Here is a 21855-nt window from a genome sequence, read left to right on the forward strand (position 1 = left end):
GCAGATTTTTATATTGCTAGGCAACCACAGAGGCAGCTGTCCTGTCAATCAAATATTGAAGCGTGAGCGCTCTTTTGCTGTTAACTGTCAAATAAGCAGAAACTTTAAAAAGAGGACGCTTGCACTGACTTTGATCGAAGGTGAGAGGTGCATAAACACACAGGAGACAGTAAGTGACTGAAGTACGATTGTTTCAAATAACTGTAAACATCGGTCCCTACAACGGAAGGCCCGCCTCTCCCCATATTCAATTGGACAATGGAAAGACACAAATGACGTTGGGTGCTTTTCCGCTCTTAGCGCTCCTTCAAAAATGCATGTTGCAGTAGAGGGCAAAAATGCAAGGCGTTCAGTGCGCATAAACAGCGCACATAACGCTCAATGCTGCAGTTAAAAAAGATTTACCTCATAGTTAAGACAACTGGATCTGAAGCGTAATGATGGTCTTCAGAAGGCCTCTCATGGTGGCCTTGATTCAGAGGTTTGAGAAGACTACCAAGCACCAGAGCCAGCTAACAGGTGGACCAAACATCAAGCCAGAATTCTGCATGAGTCAGGTAAGCAGAATAAAAGACACTATAAATAAACAATAATAAAAGATGATCATTAATGACTTAATGCTTTCATATTCATGTTAATGCTTTGAAAATTATCTTATTTCTTTCAGAATCTTTTGATAATATTGCCCAATGCAACAAATGGAAAAAGCATGCTTTATGACAACCTCAGCAGCAGAACCCATGACTTTCTCCTGGGTAGACGAGACAAAAAAGTTTGGTATCAACACCCATCTAACAATTAAGGTAAAAGATAAAGTTTTATGATCCCTGCATTCAGGTTAGAGTATGGGGTAAGTTGACCGTTCTATGGGTGTTCCTCAAATGCAAGGTTGCATGTGGAGGCTGCGTCCATCTTAGTCCTGGCCTTCTGAGATTTCGATGTTAGAAAAAAGCCAGAATGAGATGGTTTAGTTTGATGTCCAAGGCAACGTCATAATGGTTTCCGCCCCAGTGAGCATGGCATGAAAACTTTAAAGAGAGAAGTTGAAAATTAGCAATGCATCACCAAAAAAATCCAATAATGTAGTACAGTGAATAAAAGTCATGTATCAACTGTCTTTACAACATGGACAGTTAAACATTTTGTAATTAAATTAAAACAACAAAATAGAAAACAAGCATATTGAGATGTCCTTCGACGATGCTTGATGACGTGGCAGCCGAGACATGCAGCCTTCTAGGACGGAGCCTTATTTAAAAAAAATAATAATAATAAGGACGGAGCCTTATTTATTTTTATTTTATATATGTATAATGTCCCCCTTTGTATTTCTTATTATTTAAAAAAAATATTAAAAATAATTTTAAAAGGACGCAGCTGTGCGTTTGAGAAACGACCGGAAACGACTTATATGTCGCGAGGCCATCACGTGACCACAATATTTACCAGAAGACCGTTATTTGCTCGAGTACCCTCAACTTTTTTGTCGCAAATAACATTATTAATAACCTGTAAATAATAAATTTTGTACACATTACGTTCCTCTTCACTTTGTAATAGTATGTTTTTTGGTTTAATAGTCGGCTTTAAGTTAGTTTTCCTGTCAGTTTGATCGTCAAAATCTTGGTAAGTATAGCTTGTCATTCCTGAGTTTTAATTGTTAGAAATACGAATTAAAGAACAGATATAACTAATATAACTGAAACAATTAATAAATACAATTATCAAACCACTCCAATAGAACAACGTTAACGGTTTTGAGTGGTTTCTAGGAAAAGGTCTGAATGACAGTAACGTTATCCGTATAAGGGCCATTTTAACGTAACGTTAAAGGGCGGGAAAGGTTTGAGACATTTAATAACTCTATTAAAATGGCTGGTTTATCCCCACCAGTGCGTAACATGTGAAGTTAACGTTACAACGTGGCTTCGGGACTTTGCAGCGGCCTGAATAGCAGTGCATTGATAAATGTTAATAAGCTTTTAATCGCGTCTAGAACATTAATATACGACGATCATTCTGTAGATCGACTAACTTACATGCCTGCATAACAACATATATTCTGTTAAAATGGTTAACTTACATTGACACTGAAACTCTGCCGTCAGCACTGTTGCTTCACCCGTTGGAACATCCTACTAGTCTAGGGAGTTAAAAATCGAGTTGGAAAAGAACAAAAAATCGTTCTGCGATCGTTCGACACGACACCCAGAAGCTGCAAAAACCGATTGAGGTTACACTCTACTGAATTATCGCAACGTTGAGTGCAGGCAGCCCACACATCTTTCAGATGTGTTCTACTTCATGCTGATCTACACGCAAACCGATCGTGACATCAAGTACCGCGAGATCAAACCTTTTCCGGGGCTTTCCCAAACTCTCGCGGTACTTTGATGTCATACCACGTGCTGTCTGCGCATCTCGGTGTTAAGTCGAACACACCTGAATGTATTTGTTGGCTGCACTCCCTTGCGCTCAGTAATGTAGGTGTAACGAATTAAATGTATTAAATTGATATTAAATAAATATTGTAATAAAAATCTTTATAAAATGATTAGCTGTCATTAATAAATTAATCTTTGATTTGAAACATCACTATACGTGAATTAACCCTCAAGTTATGAAATGCCTTAACATCAAAATGGTGAAAATACAACAATGTATATTTGACCAATTCAGCATTTATTAACTTTTGTCTTTTTAAATTGACTTCAGAAAGTTATCTGCAGCCACACATCCACTGTATACCAAGTTATGATGAACAATTATGAAAATGCAAAAGGATTGATAGATCAGTAAACAAGCAACAAAAAGGTAATATCTTAATAAATTTCTGCTTTTGTTACTTTGTTATTCATGTATTTGAATTACATAGTTCAAAATCAAACGTTAATAATTATAGGGTTTCAACTTGTTGCAGCTTTACAAAAAATGTAGAATTTGTAGGAGCGCATGGACATCTGAGTAACAAAGTCATATTATGCAGATGGGTGCTCATGGTTGCCTCCAAATAAATACATGGACAGGCTGCTAAAGAGGGTCAGGATGATGGAGATGCAAGAGCCAAAGACAGCACAGACCAAACACCAGGCCAGAATTCTGCATGAGTCAGGTAAGCAGAATCAGTTAAACTGTATAAAAGAATTAATAGACAGTACAATTAAAAACACATTATTTTTCATAGCTGTAAAAAAAAAAGAAAAAAGAATGAAACAGTACCTGCATTTAAGTTTCCAGCCTTTTTCACAAAGTTGCCGACAACTGGAAGAATGTCCCAAATTGCTGCAAAAATAAATTCAGTAAGTCCTTATAAAAGAGACAGTTTAAAAAGTAAAACGGCTTCATTTAACTTCAAAATACCCCTAAATCCTTAAAGGAACACGCCCACATTTTGGGAATTTAGCTTATTCACCGTATCCCCCAGAGTTAGATAAGTCCATACATACATTTCTCATCCCTGTGCGTGCTGTAACTCTGTCTGATGCAGCCCCCGCTAGCTTAGCTTAGCACAAAGACTGGAAGTGAATGGCTCCAGCTAGCATACTGCTTCCAATAAGTGACAAAGTAACGTGGACATTTTCCAATTTATGTGTTGTGATTTGTATAAATTCACTACCAGTCTTTTGTTCTAAGCTTAGCTAGCAGGGGCTGCGTCAGACAGAGTTACAGCACACACGGAGATGAGAATGGTATGTATGGACTTATCTAACTCTGTTTGTTTATTTGTAAATGTAAAAAATGCAGCTAACCATTCCCAGCTCCAGTGGGCAGGTTAAAGAGTATTTCTTAATATGAGACAGAAAACAGAAACACATTTTTAATGGCATTTAAAGACAACATACCACTTCATACAACTAAATTTTCTGTTTAATCCATAGATTGAGTAATTTTCACTCTAGAGACCCTTGGGTGACCACCAAGGACGAATGCAAAGTAAGTGACCTACAAAACAAAAACATTAATCTTTTACGACTGTTTCGAGATAAGTACTCTGCATATCTACAGCAATATGCAGATTGTTGAGTAAGAATTTCTCTCAGACAATATAGACCATATTTGTAGTTTAACAATTTCTATCATGTTAAAGTTCTCACATAAAAATTGCTAGTCTAAGAATGCTACAAGAAACCTGTTGTGCAACTTACCTGCTTCCCATTTACAGCTCCAGTGAGTGTCTCTAAGGTAGATCCTAATGCAGATGGATGGAATGTTGATCCGCCTAACATTCAAGGTAAAAGAGCATTTGATAGCATAGTGGATAAACAAAGCTTTTTTCATTTTCAGAGCATTTTCAAAAACAACATAACACTTGCTATTACATTGTTATATATTACATGACCATGTCTAACTCTGATCCATACAAAACAGATTTTCTGTACCGAGAACTTTGGATGACCACGTTTTCAAAAATCTGACCTCAATTTTAGTAACCATTTAGATATTTTAGATGTAGTCCGAGAGCTTGCTGACCCTCCATTAAAAATGTATGTACGGTATACTGTTCATGTCCAGAAAGGTAATAAAAACATCATCAAAATTGTTCTTGTGACATCAGTGGGTCAGTTAGAATTTGTTGAAGCGGCAAAAATACATTTAGGTCCAAAAATTACGACTTTATTCGGCATTGTCTTCTCTTCTGGGTCTGTTGTGAACCGTGTGCATGACACTGCTTCCGTACGATGCTGTTGGCTTGTTATCTGGTGCACCCAAGCTTTTTTTTTCCGTTTACAGTCTGAGAGAGACGCTGTAAACAAAACAATCTTCGCAAACATGTCTAAGGATAACACGTCAGCAGCGTCGTACGTCAGCAGCGCCACTGTGCACGCGCATTCGCAACAGGCCCGGAAGAGAAGACAATGCTGAATAAATCGTTATTTTTGGACCAAAATGTATTAATGATGCTTCAACTAATTCTAACTGACCCACTGATGTCACATGGACTACTTTGATGATGTTTTAATTAACTTTCTGGAAATGAGACAGTATACAGCACATACATTTTTTGGAGGGTCAGAAAGCTCTCGGACTAAATCTAAAACATCTTAAACTGTGTTCCGAAGATGAATGGAGGTCTTACAAGTTTGGAACAACATGAGGGTGTGTCATTAATTACATTATTTTCATTTTTGGGTGAACTATCCCTTTAAATGGAAAACACCACCGCTTTCCAAAATGTTACTATGTTTTTACCTTAGACGAATTAATACATCCCTATCTTTTTTCAATACGTGCACTTAATCTTTGTACAACGCTTCTTGAATGTGTTAGCATTTAGCCTAGCCCCATTCATTCCTTAGAATCCAAACAGGGATGAATTGAGAAGCCACCCAACCCTTTCATGTTTTCCTTATTTAAAGACTGTTACATGAGTAGTTATACGAGTAAGTATGGTGGCACAAAATAAAACGTGGCGATTTTTTTAAGCGGATAAAAATGAGAACTATATTGTATGGCAAAAGAGCACTAAGTTTGCAGCACTTCGACCTCGGCGTGCAGTAACATCATCACTCCTGATTACTCCACCTCTCGCTCAAACTCAAAAGGGGGGGGAGTAGTCAGGAGTGATGATGTTACTGCGCGCCGAGGAATGAATGGGGCTAGGCTAAATGCTAACACATTCACGACGTGCTGTACAAATATTAAGTGCATGCATTGATGAAAGATAAGGATGTATTAATTGATCTAAGTTGAGGTAAGAACATAGTAAAATATTGAAAAACTGTGGTGTTTTTCTTTAAAAGCAGCACTCCTATTTATTTTGGGTGCTAAAAATATTTGCCACAGACAGTTAAGGCCTTATGCTGCATTTATTAGAAGGCGTTCCCAATTCTGGTTGTCCTAGTAAATACTATAAACAAATGAGTAACAATCCTCTCAGTAAATGACAAAAGACGGATGACATGAACTTCACTGCTTCACTGAACTTCACTGCTTCATTGGTAGTTGCTCCCAAAAGTCCTTCATCAAGTTGAACTTTACTCAAAGTTGTGGCATAGCTGGACATGCTCACTTCCTATTGTCAATGGTCACAGTTGCTCATGTTGCTTAATGGGGCAAAGCTTTCATTGGAATGAACGAGATTGTGTTGCTAGTCGCTGGCGGTGTAAAAGCAGCATTAGTGTGTGTGTCTTTAAAAATATATCAAATGCAAATTACCTGATCTAACATTCCCAGCTACAGAGGGCATCCTTTATTCAGTCCCTAATGCAGATGGTTGGAGTGTTGATCTACCTAACATGAGGGGTAAAAGAGTGTTTGTTAGCATAATGAGAAAGAAAACAGAAACACATTATTAGTGGCATTTAAAAACATAACACTTGTTTATACTACATTTTATGTTCAATCCATAGAGCACTCGTTTTGAGTCCTGAGACCCTGGGGTGACCACCGTGAACAAATACAGAGTAAGTTACCTAAAAAAACAATAAAAATATTTATTTATAAAAAGTTCTCATGAAAAAGCATCATCATTAACTCGCATGAAGTGTTACCTTACCAACATGTTGAAGACAACATAACACTTGTTTATACTACATTTTATGTTCAATCCATAGAGCACTCGTTTTGAGTCCTGAGACCCTGGGGTGACCACCGTGAACAAATACAGAGTAAGATACCTAAATAAAAACAATAATAATATTTATTTATAAAAAGTTCTTATAAAAAAGCATCATCATTAACTTGCATGAAGTGTTACCTTACCAACATGTTCAAGGAAGGTGCAGGTCTGATGATCCATCCAACATAAAAAAAACAGTAAATTTATACTTGGTTACTGTTTATCTGTTGTAAAACAGACAAATGCAGTTATAAGAATTTTACCTAAACTACACACCTATTTGATTCTTAAGTTTAAATAAATCAAAATAATGCATTTAATAGTAAAAGCATTTTAAAAGCTACACTCCTAATTCATTTATCTTTGCCTTTTTGCAGCTGCAATAGCAGTCTTGACGGTACTAGGATGAATGCAAATAAAGACTAACCACCTGACATCAGCTGTCCAGTCTCTTGTGGGAAGCAGGTGCTTGTTACCCCAAATACGGATGAAGAGTGACGAAGAGGATGATGACTTTTGCTCAAACATCTGCTGAAGATCTTGACAGGCTGGAGACAAAATTAACAGACTGAGGGTTTATACAAAGAATCTTACTCAGCCAATATTAAAGATAAGATATTTTTACAAAATGTTCTTTTCATTGTTTAGGATGATTTTATGTAGAAAACAGTACATCACAAAAAAGACTTTAGATGTGTTTTCACAGGCAGAGCCTTACACACACACTAACCACAATTATAAACGCAACCCTAACACAGATTTAGACAGATTTGTGAATAACATTTGAGAGAAATAGGCCTTTTGGGGACATGGAAAATATTAATGAAATGAAAAATGGGGGCAAAAACAAATATCAACAAGTGTAATACAAATATCAACCATAATACTGATCGTTTTAAAAAAGTAAGCCACTATATCTTTCTAGAATCTTACACAAGACTCGTGTAACTCGTGTACTCGTGTTACATGAACGATCAAAATAAATTAACGTCAGACAGGTGGGCGAAAGATCAATATTAAAGCATGAATAACTGTTATCAACCCAATTTCGAGGTATTATTTAAATGATCCGACAGCAAACAGTTTATTATTTAAATGCATTATTACTACATACCTTAAGCAAATGTTCCACGCCTTTCTTCTTCTTGGCATTGCGAGGTCAAGCGGATGTTGTTATGTAGAATCATGACCTTGACGCAAAGACGCACATTCGTAATTTATTTAACAATGACAACACTTTCGGGTAATTTTATCTTCTAGATCCTAATTAACGCTATGAAGAAAGAACAGCCTTTCACGATTATTTCCTGGTAATTTTTTGTAATGTTTTATTTCAGAATGGAGATTAATAAAGCAGACGCGGAAAGGTTTTTATTATTTTAAATATGTTATGTTTATATGTTGTTGTTTTCGCATACTGTCGTGTAAAATGCATCTTTAAAGATAAATGAATGAAAGTTTTCATTGTTTAATTTGAATAAATGTGTTTTATAAAATCAACAACTGCCTGTTTTAAGATCAATTGAAAATTGTGTTTTAATTACTTAATATCGACGACACAGCATGCATGTGTAGATGTGTGTAGAAATAATTTGCTGTAGTTTAGGGCAATTCAATTTGTTAATGAGGGATCTTTTAATCTTACAAACATCTGGGAAAGAGCGGCTTACCGTCTTTTTAAGCTCTTATAAAGATCTGGAAAAGAGCGGCTCGGCATCTTTTAAAGCTCTTCTAAACATCTGGAAAAGAGCGGCTCGGCATCTTTTAAAGCTCTTCTAAAGATCTGTGAAAGAGCGGCTTGCTGTTCTAACATCTTGTAAAGATCTGGGAAACGGCGGCTCGCCATCGTTCTAAATAACATACATCTTGTAAAGATCTGCTGGGTGTCTTGCAAACAGCTGGGTCGGACGTCTCGGCGACGCCTTCCAGATGAGCAAACGCCCTATATAATACGTCTTCCAGACGAAAAAGAAGACATCGCGCAGACATCTCCGCGACGTACGTGTGCTATCTGGGGTATTATTCAAAGACGATCGTCAGCAGATGTAAAGATCTTTACAAGACGTATCTGAAACGTACGTGTGCTATCTGGGTATATTATATGATTAACATGTATGTACATGTTTGTATTTTTGAGAGAAAAATGTTTATGCATGGTTTTTGAAAAAGAAAAAAATTTAAGTGACTGATATAACTCCACAAAACTCATTCTAAACATGTTTTCCCAAGACTTTTCAAAACAGGATCTAGTAGTCTAGAGTTTTTTCTTCAAAATGATATGAAAATCATTCTGCTTACTCCTTCACATAACACAATATATTGATTTACAATTTCAAAGTCACTTTTTGGTTAGGAAGGCAATATGCAAGAAAGGCTAGTGACAGCTGAAGAACAAAACAATTGCATAATGAGCTGTATAATGAGCCTTCAGGCAGGAATGTGAAGACGCCATAATTGTTACGTGTTTGTTTGTGAAAGCAACACAAAAGAAATGCCTTCACATGCATGATCCTGCGTTAAATAAACTTACTTTGCAGAGATATACGTGAATAAACTGGGTTTTAGATGTGTTTAGATGCGTCTTAATACAAAGTGGGTCAAATATGAGGCATTGTGTGTTTGTGTTTGTGTGTGCGTTTGGCCGTTGATCGCGTCTGACCGAAGCACAAAGAAAACATAAGCGCATGGAGATAACTTTTATTTACTTGGCGAGAGTAACCAAGTAAATGTGATGTTTGCAATCGTCTTTTATAAGAATACCAAAAAGCGCGTCAAATGAGGCATCGTGTCTTTGTGTGTGCATTTGGACATCGCGTCACACAGACGAAGCACACACACTTGCATCTTTTATAAGAATACCACAAAGCGCGTCAAATATGAGGCATCGTGTGTTTGTGTGTGAGTTTGGACATCGATCCCATCACACTGACGAAGCACACATACTCGCGTCTGTCTGGAGATTTAAGCGCGAGTAAACAGTTATGTGATGTGTGCAATCGCATCTTTTATAATGATACCACAAAGCGCTTCAAATATGAGGCATTGTGCGTTTGGACGTCGATCGAGTCACACTCGCATCTGGAGATAACTTTAGTTACAGTCACGAGTAAACAAGTAGATGTCATGTTTCCATCTCTCTCTTCTAATACAGTCCCAGCTAGCATGTATAATCGGCCCGAGCTCGGCTGCCCTGCGGCACCTGCGGCTAAGACTCGGCATCGGCGTGTCTTAACCGGGGCGATTGTGCCCCGCAGCTCGCTCTGGCACATGCATTTTTGTTATGGCTATAAGCACTGGGCCGATTCGTGTTCACCGTAACTGGTAACCTATTTCTGGCTGTATGATCTGGACCTCTTCTGGAAATGATTGGCTTATGTTAAATCAAGGATGGTTTTAATGGAGGCCATACAATGTAGGTGACTTTCTTTAACACAAATGTAGATTTTTAACTCCAACCGTTTTTGTCTGTCTGTAACAAAATTTCAGACATTAAAAAACAAAACATGCACAGACAAATCCAAATTAAACCCTGCTGCTCGTTGATGTCATAAGACACGAAACGATCGGTTTGTGCGATAAACCGAACTGTATTATATAATGTATACCTCTAATACAGCGCCGCCTTCTTCTTTTGAGTTTTAATGGCGGGTTGCGAAGCAACTTCATAGTTGCATACTGCCATCTACTGTATCGGGTGCACAGCTTGAGGGCTATACAGGGCCACCAACAGTAGGTGGCGGTATGCACCTATGAAGTTGCTGCGCAACCCGTCAGTAAAACTCAAAAGAAGAAGGTGCCATGCACGGGCTCATTTGACTGGGCATAGTACTGTATTAGAGGTAAAAATGAAAAAAATACTGTTCGGTTTCTCGCACAAACCGATCGTTTCGTTTCTTATGATATCAATGTGTCGTTACGAGCGGCAGGGTTTAATTTGGATTTGTCTGTACATGTTTTTTTTTACTGTCTAAGATTTTGTTACCATCCACATGCATACAACTGACAGACTGAAACTGGTTGGAGTTAAAAATCAACATTTGTGTTGTACTGAAGAAACAAAATCACATACATCTTGGATGGCCATGGGGTAAGCTGATAAACATAAAAAAATCATTTTAATATGAATCTCATACGTTGAGTTAATCTGGGTGCTCGGCTCAGACCGTTTTACCAGTACGAAGCCGATTTCAACGGTAACTGCAGAAAGCGTCAGCAGCACGGTCAGCTCATCACTGAAGGGGCGTGTGCACAGCGGATGAGATAAAACTCAACGCCCGAAGGGCTCCGTACCTTTTCGATCCTACGCCATACATTGAACTTGAGGTAAGTCTCCTTATGTTCAGTTTCCTTAAAAAGCATTCATGCTGAGCATAGTTTCAATCGAGTTCCCGTCACATCCTATATCAACTCTACATATTTCTAACGGTTGCTAATTACATGTTGATTATTATTGATTTGTTTATGTTTCTTTGACATGTTCATGTACATTTTTCCAGATGAAACAAAAATAAAATAAAGAATTCATAATTAATTTAAGAATTATTAATTAGAACAAAAAAAAATATTTATCATGTCTTAGTAAAGTAGTTCAAATTTTGTGTAATATGAAAGTGGCTCCAACTTTTATGGCGCGAACGAAGCTAGCATTGACTAGCTGGGCTGTCTGTTGCAGCTTGGCAATTAGCCAGACTAGACGCAATTTTTATTGAATGCAATTAACGTTAATAATATTAACAAGCATAGTGTTCTGTGGAAGAAAATTAAGTGGAACAAAATATTAGTTGGTAGTGATGTGACGACATAGCAGTTGATCCGACCCATGGTTCGGCTTGTATGTGATTCGCAGATTAATACGCAAATTTAAATGGAGAAAATTCATAATTAATCAAAGTTTCAAAGGCTTGCAAATGTTAACATTCAAGTTATTTTTAAACAATTTAATCTCAAAAAGGCGCTAAAATGAGCAGCTTTCTGTACACACATAAGCACTTATGCCATTATTAGGGATGCACCGAATACCGGCCACCGAAAAATTTCCCAAATGGCCCAAAAGAGCATTTTCGGCCGAACGTCTTTTATCACCGAAACAATACGGCCGAAATGTTGTGATGACGCTTACAGAATCCACGACCTGCACGTGCTTGTATGCATGTTTGTACGCACAGAGGCACATGCGGTTGAATATGTCCGGTCCAGACGTGATAATCACAGTATGCCCTTCAAAGATCTGGGGCCTTATGTATAAAGCCTGCGTACGCACAAAATGGGGCTAGATTTAGGATGATTCATGTACGTACACTTGCAGATGATCTGTTATTTATAAAGGGAACATTGCTTTGTTTTAGAAGTCTTCATAATTTTTGGTGTATGCCATTTTTGGCTTTTGTGCGTACATAGACTTTTAGAAAAGGATCCTATGCACAATTTTATACATGAGGCCCCAAAACTCTTGATGTGTAAACTTTAGAGAGTCACGCTAACGTGTCTCATACTGTAGTCCATTAACATACATTTGCAGAATAAAGCAATGAAAAACAACGTTTTTATGTGGAGCGCCTCGTTCTCTGTGTAATCATGATATATATAAGGGATGTTCATATCAGTTAATTAAATTCTTAGCTTCGGTTAACGGTTAAACAAAACAGTCAATATGAACATTCCTTTTTATGTATGTATATGTGTGTATATATATATATATATATATATATATATATATATATATATATATATATATATATATATATATATTATTTCCATTCACTGGTCTTGGCGTGTATAGTAGGGTTGCATAACAATTAATCATGATTAATCTATTGCAGAATAAAGGTTTTTGTTTACATCGTATATTTGTGTGAACTGTGAATAATAATAATAATAATTATGTATATATAAATATGCACACATGCACGTTTGTGTATTTATTTATACAAAGTTATTATACACAGTACACACACATATATGATGTAAACAAAAACCTTTATTTTGCAATAGATTGATCGCAATTAATCAATATGCAACCCTAGTGTATGGGATGTCACAATTATAGATTTGTGTGTAAGATAATTCAGAACCTTGTGAACTGATAAAATGCTTTTTTTATCTAAGTAACTTAAGCATGTCTTGATGGACCCTACTTTATGCACTGTGCAGTTATGTTGGTAGTTGGGTAATGTCATAATAGTTATTGGGTTGGGCTTGGACTAAAAAAGGGAAATTGTAATGGTTTAGTATAATAAGACATTATGTATGGTTTTGTACAATGCTTATCTTTTTTCTTTTTTCCTCAGGTAATCTTGCTTTTGCCGTTTTAAAATAAACACTGCTCTTAGGTAAGAATGACTGATCAAATGCATTATTTTAAATCTAATCTGAGACGCAAGGCAGTTAAATCAGTGTCTAATTTGCTGCAAGGTATTGAAAACGAGAGTCAGCTTGTTGACGATGATCTGATTGATGACCACACTGTACATGACTTAGACGTTGTTGTAAATTGTGACGATAGTGATGACTTGATGCAAGACTGGAACTTGGACAGTGACCGTGATGATAGTGAGGGTCCTTCTGAGCATAGACCTGACCTGGCTGATGATTTAGTCAATTGGGCTTTGGAGTTTAATATCACCATGGTTGCACTTTCTGCCTTGTTGTCTATCCTACATTTTCACCACCCCAATTTGCCAAGAGATGGGAGGACTTTCCTTAAAACAGTCACCAACTACAAAATCCTACCTGTAGCAGGAGGTGCCTTCTTTTACTTTGGTGTATTGAATGCTATAACTGGACTTCTTGAAAATGTGTGGATGAAACTCCCTAGCAAGCATTGCCTGCAGTTACAGTTAAACTTTGACGGGCTCCCATTGTTTAAGAGTAATAACCAGCAGCTGTGGCCCATTCTAGGTTTATTGAAGGAAGCGGGTAAATGTCCCTTCATGATTGGTATTTTTGGAGGGGATTGCAAACCCAAATCACTCAATGAGTACTTAAAGGACCTGGTGAGTGAGTTGAGTAGTCTTCAGTCTGGGTTTTGGTTCAAAGGAAAGCTGTTTTTTATGCGAGTCTGTTCTGTTGTGTGTGACGCTCCAGCCCGGGCTTTTGTTAAAGGCATAAAGAGTCATTCAGGCTATTCAGCTTGTGATAAATGTGTACAGACAGGTGTCTATATAGGAAATCGCATGACTTTCCACAGACTGATTCCGCCTTAAGAATGGATGCTAGTTTCAGGCAAATGTTGGATGAAGATCATCATGTAGCACTGTCTCCTCTGACTGGACTTGGTTTCGACATGGTACTTGATTTTCCTCACGATTACATGCATTTGGTGTGTCTGGGGGTTGTACGTCGGTTGTTTGACCTGTGGTGTAGTGGGCCTTTGCCAACTCGCTTGTCTGGTCAGCTGGTTAAAGCACTATCTCAGAACCTACAGCAACTGAAAAATAACATTCCATGCGAGTTTGCTAGAAAGCCTAGAGCTTTTGAGGAAAGAGGGAGATGGAAGGCTACGGAGCTACGGCAGTTCTTGTTGTATACAGGCCCTGTCGTTCTCGTAGATGTTCTGGCTGCTCCAGTCTACCACAACTTTATGCTGCTGTCGGTTGCTATTTTTATGCTGGCTAATCCTAAGGTAGATGTAGAGATATGTGACTGTGCAAAGACACTACTTGTGTCATTTGTTGAACATTTTGGCAGACTTTAGGGTGAGGGCTTTCTGGTGTACAATTTGCATGGCCTTGTTCATTTGAGCGATGATGTTAAGAGACATGGCTGTATTGATGGGATATCTGGGTTCCCTTTTGAGAATTTTCTTGGTGAGGTAAAGCGCATGGTGAGGGGGCCAAACTTCCCAGTTGCCCAGATTGTCCGTCGCTTGTCTGAGCGTACCAATAACAAAAGGGTGGAAAAGGTGAAAGCTGGAACTGTATTAAGGAAAGAGCATGTTGGTGGCCCCTTACCACAGGGTGTTACAGGAGGAATACAGGAGTTTAAAGAGTTGCACACAGATCAGTTTTGTGTTAAAATTACAGAGGGGGATAACTGTATTAAAATAGGTAATGACATTGGCTTGCTTCAAAATATCATCTTGCTTGAAGGTAATATGCACTTGGTGTACTATCAGTTTCATGCTGTTGAGCCATTCTACACATATCCCCTCAGTTCATCTAGCCTGGGTGTGTTTCTTCTCTCACAGTTGTCAGAGAGTTTGAAGTGCGTTAAAGTTGATGATGGCCTTTGTAAATATGTCCTCCTCCCCTTCAAAGACAAACATGTGGGAATGCCTTTGTTGCATTTACATTAGGCTTAATTGTTGTGTTGAGAGTAAGTGTAATTTTCAGAGATGTTGTTCTGGCTCGTTACTTATGCCACTGATTAGCACTTAGTTAGGAATGTTTTTCACCTGATTTGTGACTTTGCATTTTGTATTAGTGTTCATACCTGCAAACTAGTCGCCTATTGACGAAATTCGCCTTTTTTTTAATAAAAATGTCATTGTGAATCGTGTAGATCCGAAGTTTTTTTTTTTCATTGTGTGGGGGGTCGGTCAGTCAGTCAGAAATTGTAAAATCATAAACTAAACTGAGACCATCTTTCAAGCTGACGCCCCGCGTCTCAATCAGTACATTTTGAGGTAAGTTTGTTTCTAATGATGTTATGCTTTTAAATTGACTTCTAACTTTGGTACTTGCTAAGGTTTTTCAAATCAAGTGTAGTCTGTTAGTAAGTCAAGTTTGTCGTGATAATTTTTTTTTCTAACGGTACCGCATCAAACTTTTACCAACGTGTTATTAAGCTTGTTAGCACGAAAGGGATGGGCAACAGCAACTGGCAGGCAAGTGTTTATAAATAAGGCCCGCAGGAACATATTAAACTAGGAGTATTAATTTTAAAACATTTGAAAAGTCAGTCATGAAATGGCGTTCTAATCATGCTAACTCCAACCAGGAGAGATCACTCATTTCAAAGGCTGCTTTTTTCGGAGGACTCAATTTATTGCTGCACACGCCATAAAGGATGTTTTAATTATTCAAATATTTTTATTGAGTTTTGCATAGTAAACATTACAAAACACTTAACAGGTCCCCATACAACAACCCCAATAAACACAGTAATAAATAACAAAAGAAAAACACACAAAGAAAAAAAAAAAAAAAAACTTGCATATTACAGAGTTACAGAGCTCGTGAATCAATTATGACCCAGTGCTTCCAGCAGAAAATTGTAAATTAAAATAATCAAAAAATGGCTGCCAGACCGTATTAAATCTCTGAGTTGAACCCCTGGTTGTGTGTTTCAGCTTCTCATGTTTCAAATGTGCCATTACATCCTCCACCCAACGTCTGTGTGTGGGAGGCACATCTGACTTCCACTTGAGCAAAATACGTCTGGCCAATAGAGATGAAAACGCAATGGCGTCTGATTGTGCACCAGAGATTGCCATCCCAGCCGGGGTTATACCAAATATTGCAATTTCAGGGGCAGGGGTTATCTCTTTATCGCAGATGTAAGAAAAAGTATCAAAAGTTAAAGACCAAAACTGTATCAACTTTGGGCAAGCCCAGAACATATGATAGAGGTTAGCTGGGGCCTGACGGCATCGGGAGCAAGTCGGGTCAACATCCGGATATATCCTGGCCAACTTGCTCTTAGAGAGATGAAGCCTGTGGAGCACCTTAAACTGAGGCAAACCATGTCTGATGCAAATCGAAGTTGAATGTATTCTCTTAATTGCACTTTGCCAGGAGATGTCAGACAATTCAAATCCTAGTTCCCCCTCCCATTCTGCCCTAATATGATTAAGTGATGGCGAGGCGATCCTCTGAATATCCTCATATAGTCTGCTCACTCCTCCTTTTAGATTTAGATCCCCCTCCAACCATTCCTCTATCCAGTTATTTGGCGAGAGCAATGGAAAGGAAGGGAAGTGTTTCCGAACAAAGACACGCACCTGCTGATACCTGAAATAATGTGTACTGGGAATGTTATACTCATTTACCAACTGCTCAAATGACACAAACACACCGTTTTTAAAAAGATCCTTCACCCGCTTCAGACCATTCCTGAACCATAACTTAAATGCTGTATCCATGAGTGAGGGTGGAAAGAGTGCATTGGCCGAGATTGAGAGAGAGGGCATAGCCTGTCTATGTTGGAAGTGGGTCCTGAATTGGGACCATATGTGACCAGTCACGGAAAGTAGGGACACAAGTCGGATCTGGGCATTTTGAGTTATTCACAGATTCTGAAAGTGCAGTTTCTAAGCTTTCCAACGATGTGTAACACATGGAAATCTGATAAGATTTGGAGAAGTTGTGGCCATTTGAATCTAGGAACTCAGAAATACTCAAACCGAGAAAATCGAGACGAAAGGGACTCTTCTTTTCAGCTGGGGGAGACAATAGGGCTCATTTACATCTCATTTAGCTAAGCCATGCCCCCTGTAAAACCCTTTTTGAGATGTTCTAGCATCATATGTAGTATTTTATGACCAAATGACAACCCGCAAAAATAAACATGACTATTTTACCTTTGTGGGGATCACAAGTCGAATCCAGTCTGTTTCAGATTATCCAATGTCCATATTTGTCCACAAATGCGTATAATCCGTGAAATATAGATTGTTTACATCAGATTTCGCATGAATGTCTGGTAATACAATATAATATATAATCTGAAGACTATTTAAATCGTAACATGTAAGGGTATATGAGCTTACACCCCGTTAAACACATGAACCCGCCTTCAAAGTTTGTATTTAAAATAGGGAAGTAGTATAATAGATCATCCAAACAGCGCCGTCGAAAACGTGACATCCTTTAGAGAGGTTACCAATGGGTAGAGAGGTTTCCTCCATCAGCCAATGACTTCATGGAAAATATTGATAGACAAAACATGTAGCCAATTATATGAAGAATACAACTATATCTGTGTAACTTCTGTGTGTTTGGACTCATGCTGCGCTGCAAGAACTGATATACAGATGACGTCAAAGTACCGCGAGAGCGAGTCGAAATTAAACTACTCCGTAAGATTTCTTGAAATGCTCTCGCGGTACTTTGACGTCATCCGACTGCGGCGCCGCATAAAGTCAGTGACGCGGCTGACGTACGATGCGGCTGACTGTTATTTGTTCCGCCCCAGCTTCTTTTATTTTTCTTTTGTTTTGTGCGCCCGAGCTTTACAGTCTGGGGAGACGCAGGCTATAAGTTTGAAAAAAAAAAAAAAAACTTAGCAAACATGTCTGAGGAACAGGGCAGCGCGTCACTACAGTCACGTGACTTCACGCTCGAGCCGGAAGAGAAGACAATGCTGAATAAAGTCGTAATTCTGCTATTTTTGGACCAAACTGTATTTTCGATGCATCAACACAATCTTACTGACCCACTGTTGTCACATGGACTACTTTGATGATGTTTTTTCTGGACATGGAAACCATACATAGATTTTCAATGAAGGGGAAAGCTCTCGGACTAAATCTAACGATAAAACATCTTAAACTGTGTTCCGAGTTTAGAACGACATAAGGGTGAGTCATTAATTACATTATTTTCATTTTTGGGCGAACTATCCTTATTTAGTAGTCACGCTGTTCCCTTTGGGGGCGGAGGCGAAAACACAAGCTTATACAGTATGTAAATATACACACAGACAATGACGCCCCCCGCTGCACGCTAGAATCTCCGGAAAAACAAGCCTATTTTAACCGCAAAATGTACGCTTTTAAATATACAAAAACTGCTATCTCAAACATGGAGAGGCTTCTTCGTGATCTTAACTAACAGATTCTGCAATAAAACGAAAATCACAAATTTCGAAAAAAAAACTTTGTTTCTCATTTTCTCGAAACTTGTGCTGCCGACTTGAGTCCCTGGTTTCCGTGACGGGTCACATATTCGAAGTGAGCCACTTACAATAGGATTATTTGTACGGCGCTGTTTACTGAGTGGCAATGGCGCACATACTAAAGAAGGTAGGGACACCGGATGAGCAGAATGTTGTTCCATTTCAACCCATGCAGGTCCATCCCCCTCGTAAAACGCAGAAACCCAATATATTAGTTTATAGATATTAGCTGCCCAATAATATTGTAGAAAATTTGGTAGTGCTAAGCCTCCCGCCTCTTTCTGTTTCTCCAGATGTGACCTCCTTATTCGTGGGATGGTTTTGTTCCAGATAAAAGTAGATATAGATTTATCTAATTCTTTGAAAAAAGACTTTGGGATAAAAACGGGTATTGTATGAAACAGGAATAAGAGTCTGGGCATAATTATCATCTTGACAGAGTTAACCCTGCCAGCAACCGATATGGGTAATGCTGACCAACGGGTAAGGTCTTGTTTGGCCCTTTCCAGGGCTGGTTTAAAGTTATATTTGAATAGATCCCTGTATTTGCTGGTTACTGAAACGCCAAGATAAGTAAAAGTGTCGCGAGCTTCTTTTAGTTGGTATGCCTCAAAAGACATCTGTCGAGCCTGATCGTTAATGGGGAAGAGCAAACTCTTAGTAAGGTTAATTTTGTAGCCTGAGATCTCTCCAAACCTAGATATAATTTCTAATGCCTTAGGAATGGAGGTGCAAGGGTCAGACAGATACAGTAACAGGTCGTCCGCATATAAAGACAGTTTGTGGTTTTGCCCCCCCCTGACCACCCCTGTGAGCTCCTCAGCATTCCTAAGCGCAACCGCTAGAGGTTCAATAGCGAGATCAAACAGAAGAGGGCTCAATGGACAACCCTGTCTTGTCCCCCTACCTATAGGAAAATAGCTAGAGATTATTTTATTAGTACGGACGGAGGCCTGCGGAGTAGCATACAGGATCCTTATCCATGAACAAAAAGCGGGTCCAAAACCAAACCTCTCCAAAGTTGCAAAAAGATACTCATATTCAATCCGGTCAAATGCCTTTTGGGCATCGAGAGAGAGCAAAACCTCTGCTGTAGATGGAGTTTCCGGGGAGTAAAGAATATTAAAAAAGCCTTCGTATATTACTAAAGAGCTGCCGTCCAGTAATAAAGCCAGTCTGATCTGGATGTATCACTGTATGCATAACAGGCTCCAATCTACTAGCCAGAACCTTGGTCAAGATTTTATAATCGCAGCAGAGGAGACTCACAGGCCTAAATGACTCACACTTCAGAGGGTCCTTCCCTTTCTTAAGAAGGACTGAAATAGTGGCCTGGGTCATTGTAGGCGGTAGAGACTTCCGTTCCAATGCCTCGGTAAATACGTTTTCTAAAAGAGGGCTTAGTTTAGATGAAAATTTTAAATAAAATTCAATGGGGAAGCCATCTGGCCCCGGAGCTTTACCGCGCTTCATCTTTTTAATTGCCCGGTCAATTTCATCTGCCGAAATATTACTATGTAGATCTACCCTGTCTTGTTGGCCTACCGTTGGAATTTCGAGACCAACTAAAAACTGAGCTGACCCAGTACTATCACAATGTTCAGTGGTATAGAGGTCTTCGTAAAATTTTCTAAATTGTTTATTTATGCTTTTTTGATCCGTAGTTATCCCTTCTGGAGTGCTAATCTCTGCTATAAATCCAGCCTCTGCGGATTGTCTTAGCTGATGACTTAGTAGTTTGCTGGCTCGTTCCCCGTATTCATAAAATTCCTGACGAGATCTGAGATAAAGCTCCTCAGCTACCCCAGATGAGAGGGTATTGAATTCTGTTAGCAAGCCTATTCTTTCTTTACAAAGGGCTGCAGATGGAGCCTCAGAATTTTTTTGATCAATGTCTTTTATCAAAGAGATCAACTCATTAAGGCGTGTTGACCGTCTTCTGTTCATGCTTACATTATATGATATTATCTGACCACGTAAATACGCTTTCATTGCTTCCCACAAGTTAGAATGGCTCGTATCTGGTGATTGATTTGTTTCTAAAAAGAAGTCAATTTGGGCGGATAGGAAGTTGACAAAATCTTCATCTGACAAAAGACGTGGGTTAAGTTTCCAGTTACGTTGTGGAGGCTCGTTATCTGGGAAACAAAGTACCATTGTTACCGGACTATGGTCAGAAATAACGATACTCTCATATTCACTAGACCTAAGCAAAGGGAGGAGTTTATTATCTAGAAGAAAATAATCTATTCTGGAATATGAGTTATGTGCTGGAGAAAAAAAAGAATACTGTCTAGACACCGGGTTTTTATATCTCCATGCATCAATCACCCCATACGCTCGAAGAAAAGCGTTAATGACCTCTGCTGACTTACTAAGTGTTCTCGGTACAGCACTGGAACGATCCATAATAGGATCCAAAACACAGTTTTAATCTCCCCCGAGAACCAATTGGTGACTGTTTAATTCTGGAAGAAGTGAGAAAAAGTCAGTGAAAAATTTAGCATTATCCCAGTTTGGAGCATAAACGCAGGCCAGTACTACTGGTAAGTTAAACAGATGCCCTTGAACAATAATAAACCGACCGTCTCTGTCTTGAATTGTATTTGTCTGTATAAATTGCACTTCCCTATGTATAAGAATGGCCGCACCACGACATTTTGCGTTTAATTTGGAATGAAAAATCTGGGAAAAGCCCCCTCTTTTAAGCCTGAGGTGATCCTTATCCAGCAAGTGTGTCTCAGTTAAGAAAGCTATATCTGTTTGCAGCTTTGATAGATGGGAAAACACCTTACTACGCTTAACTGGGTGGTTAAGCCCTTTGATATTCCAGTTTATAAATTTTGTGTTTGCCCGCCCCAAACCACTAAGATTAGGGATTGCCATATTCTAGTATCTGAACTGGCCTGACGGCAGCCTGCTTAGAAACAACCTGATCATAATACCTTTCCACAAGTGACAAATCTCTGTTTAGACACTGTGTAATGAAAACCAATAAAGAAAAACATGGAAACAACAAAAAATATAAAACCACAAAATCAAACACATCAGTCACAAAAACCCATTGCTGGCCTTTCCCCAAACAAAAGGCTGCATACTCCCCCAGTCGTGCATTATCACACAACATAACAAAGCTTACCTCGTGAGACAGAGTGTCACCAACACTATATTTATAACAGAATAACATATTGCAGCTAATCTTAACTGTAATAAAATATAGAACACACTCAGTAAATGTCCGCTCTGGCACCTTATTTATATTTCACTTTATCAGTAACCTTAACCAACATAAAGGAAATTTCAAGGCCGTCCTGTCACACGTTATATTTAAATAACATTAACCATTTCCAACTTCTTTAGTTATGTCAAAAAAAAAAAATAACAAAAAATAATAAATAAACAAGTAGGCCACGGTGGAGCTTTAGGCTTAAGGAAATTTAAAATCTTTTTTGTTTTTTTTA

General features: G+C 38.5%; 3 long non-coding RNA genes across 12 annotated transcripts in view; 1 reads left to right on the forward strand and 2 right to left on the reverse strand.

Annotated features, from left to right (window-relative positions):
- Positions 1-2528, reverse strand: part of LOC135747196 (uncharacterized) — a 6430-nt gene extending 3902 nt beyond the window's left edge. Inside the window, exons 1-3 of one of the 4 annotated variants that reach the window (XR_010531762.2) lie at positions 2084-2521; positions 725-1028; positions 406-544 (exon numbers count right to left, since the gene is read on the reverse strand). This is a non-coding gene — a long non-coding RNA (uncharacterized lncRNA). Of the gene's footprint in view, positions 1-405; positions 1029-2083 lie in introns of all 4 variants that reach the window. The other 3 variants (XR_010531761.2, XR_010531760.2, XR_010531759.2) reach the window with 3 other exon arrangements.
- On the forward strand, positions 1195-4225 carry LOC135748477 (uncharacterized). The gene is made up of 5 exons (XR_012335190.1): positions 1195-1626; positions 2716-2814; positions 2987-3112; positions 3879-3933; positions 4163-4225. It is a non-coding gene; the product is annotated as an uncharacterized lncRNA (long non-coding RNA).
- The window catches only part of LOC135747198 (uncharacterized), a 257355-nt gene continuing 238502 nt past the window's right edge, over positions 3003-21855 (reverse strand). The window contains exons 1-9 of one of the 7 annotated variants that reach the window (XR_010531769.2): positions 6990-7096; positions 6703-6727; positions 6497-6617; positions 6331-6413; positions 6157-6231; positions 4146-4219; positions 3843-3942; positions 3220-3282; positions 3004-3099 (exon numbers count right to left, since the gene is read on the reverse strand). This is a non-coding gene — a long non-coding RNA (uncharacterized lncRNA). Of the gene's footprint in view, positions 3132-3219; positions 3283-3842; positions 3943-4145; positions 4220-6156; positions 6414-6496; positions 6618-6702; positions 6728-6986; positions 7097-21855 lie in introns of those variants that run through there. The other 6 variants (XR_010531771.2, XR_010531765.2, XR_010531767.1 and 3 more) reach the window with 6 other exon arrangements.

Source organism: Paramisgurnus dabryanus, chromosome 1, assembly GCF_030506205.2.
Source record: "Paramisgurnus dabryanus chromosome 1, PD_genome_1.1, whole genome shotgun sequence".
Taxonomy (NCBI): domain Eukaryota; kingdom Metazoa; phylum Chordata; class Actinopteri; order Cypriniformes; family Cobitidae; genus Paramisgurnus; species Paramisgurnus dabryanus.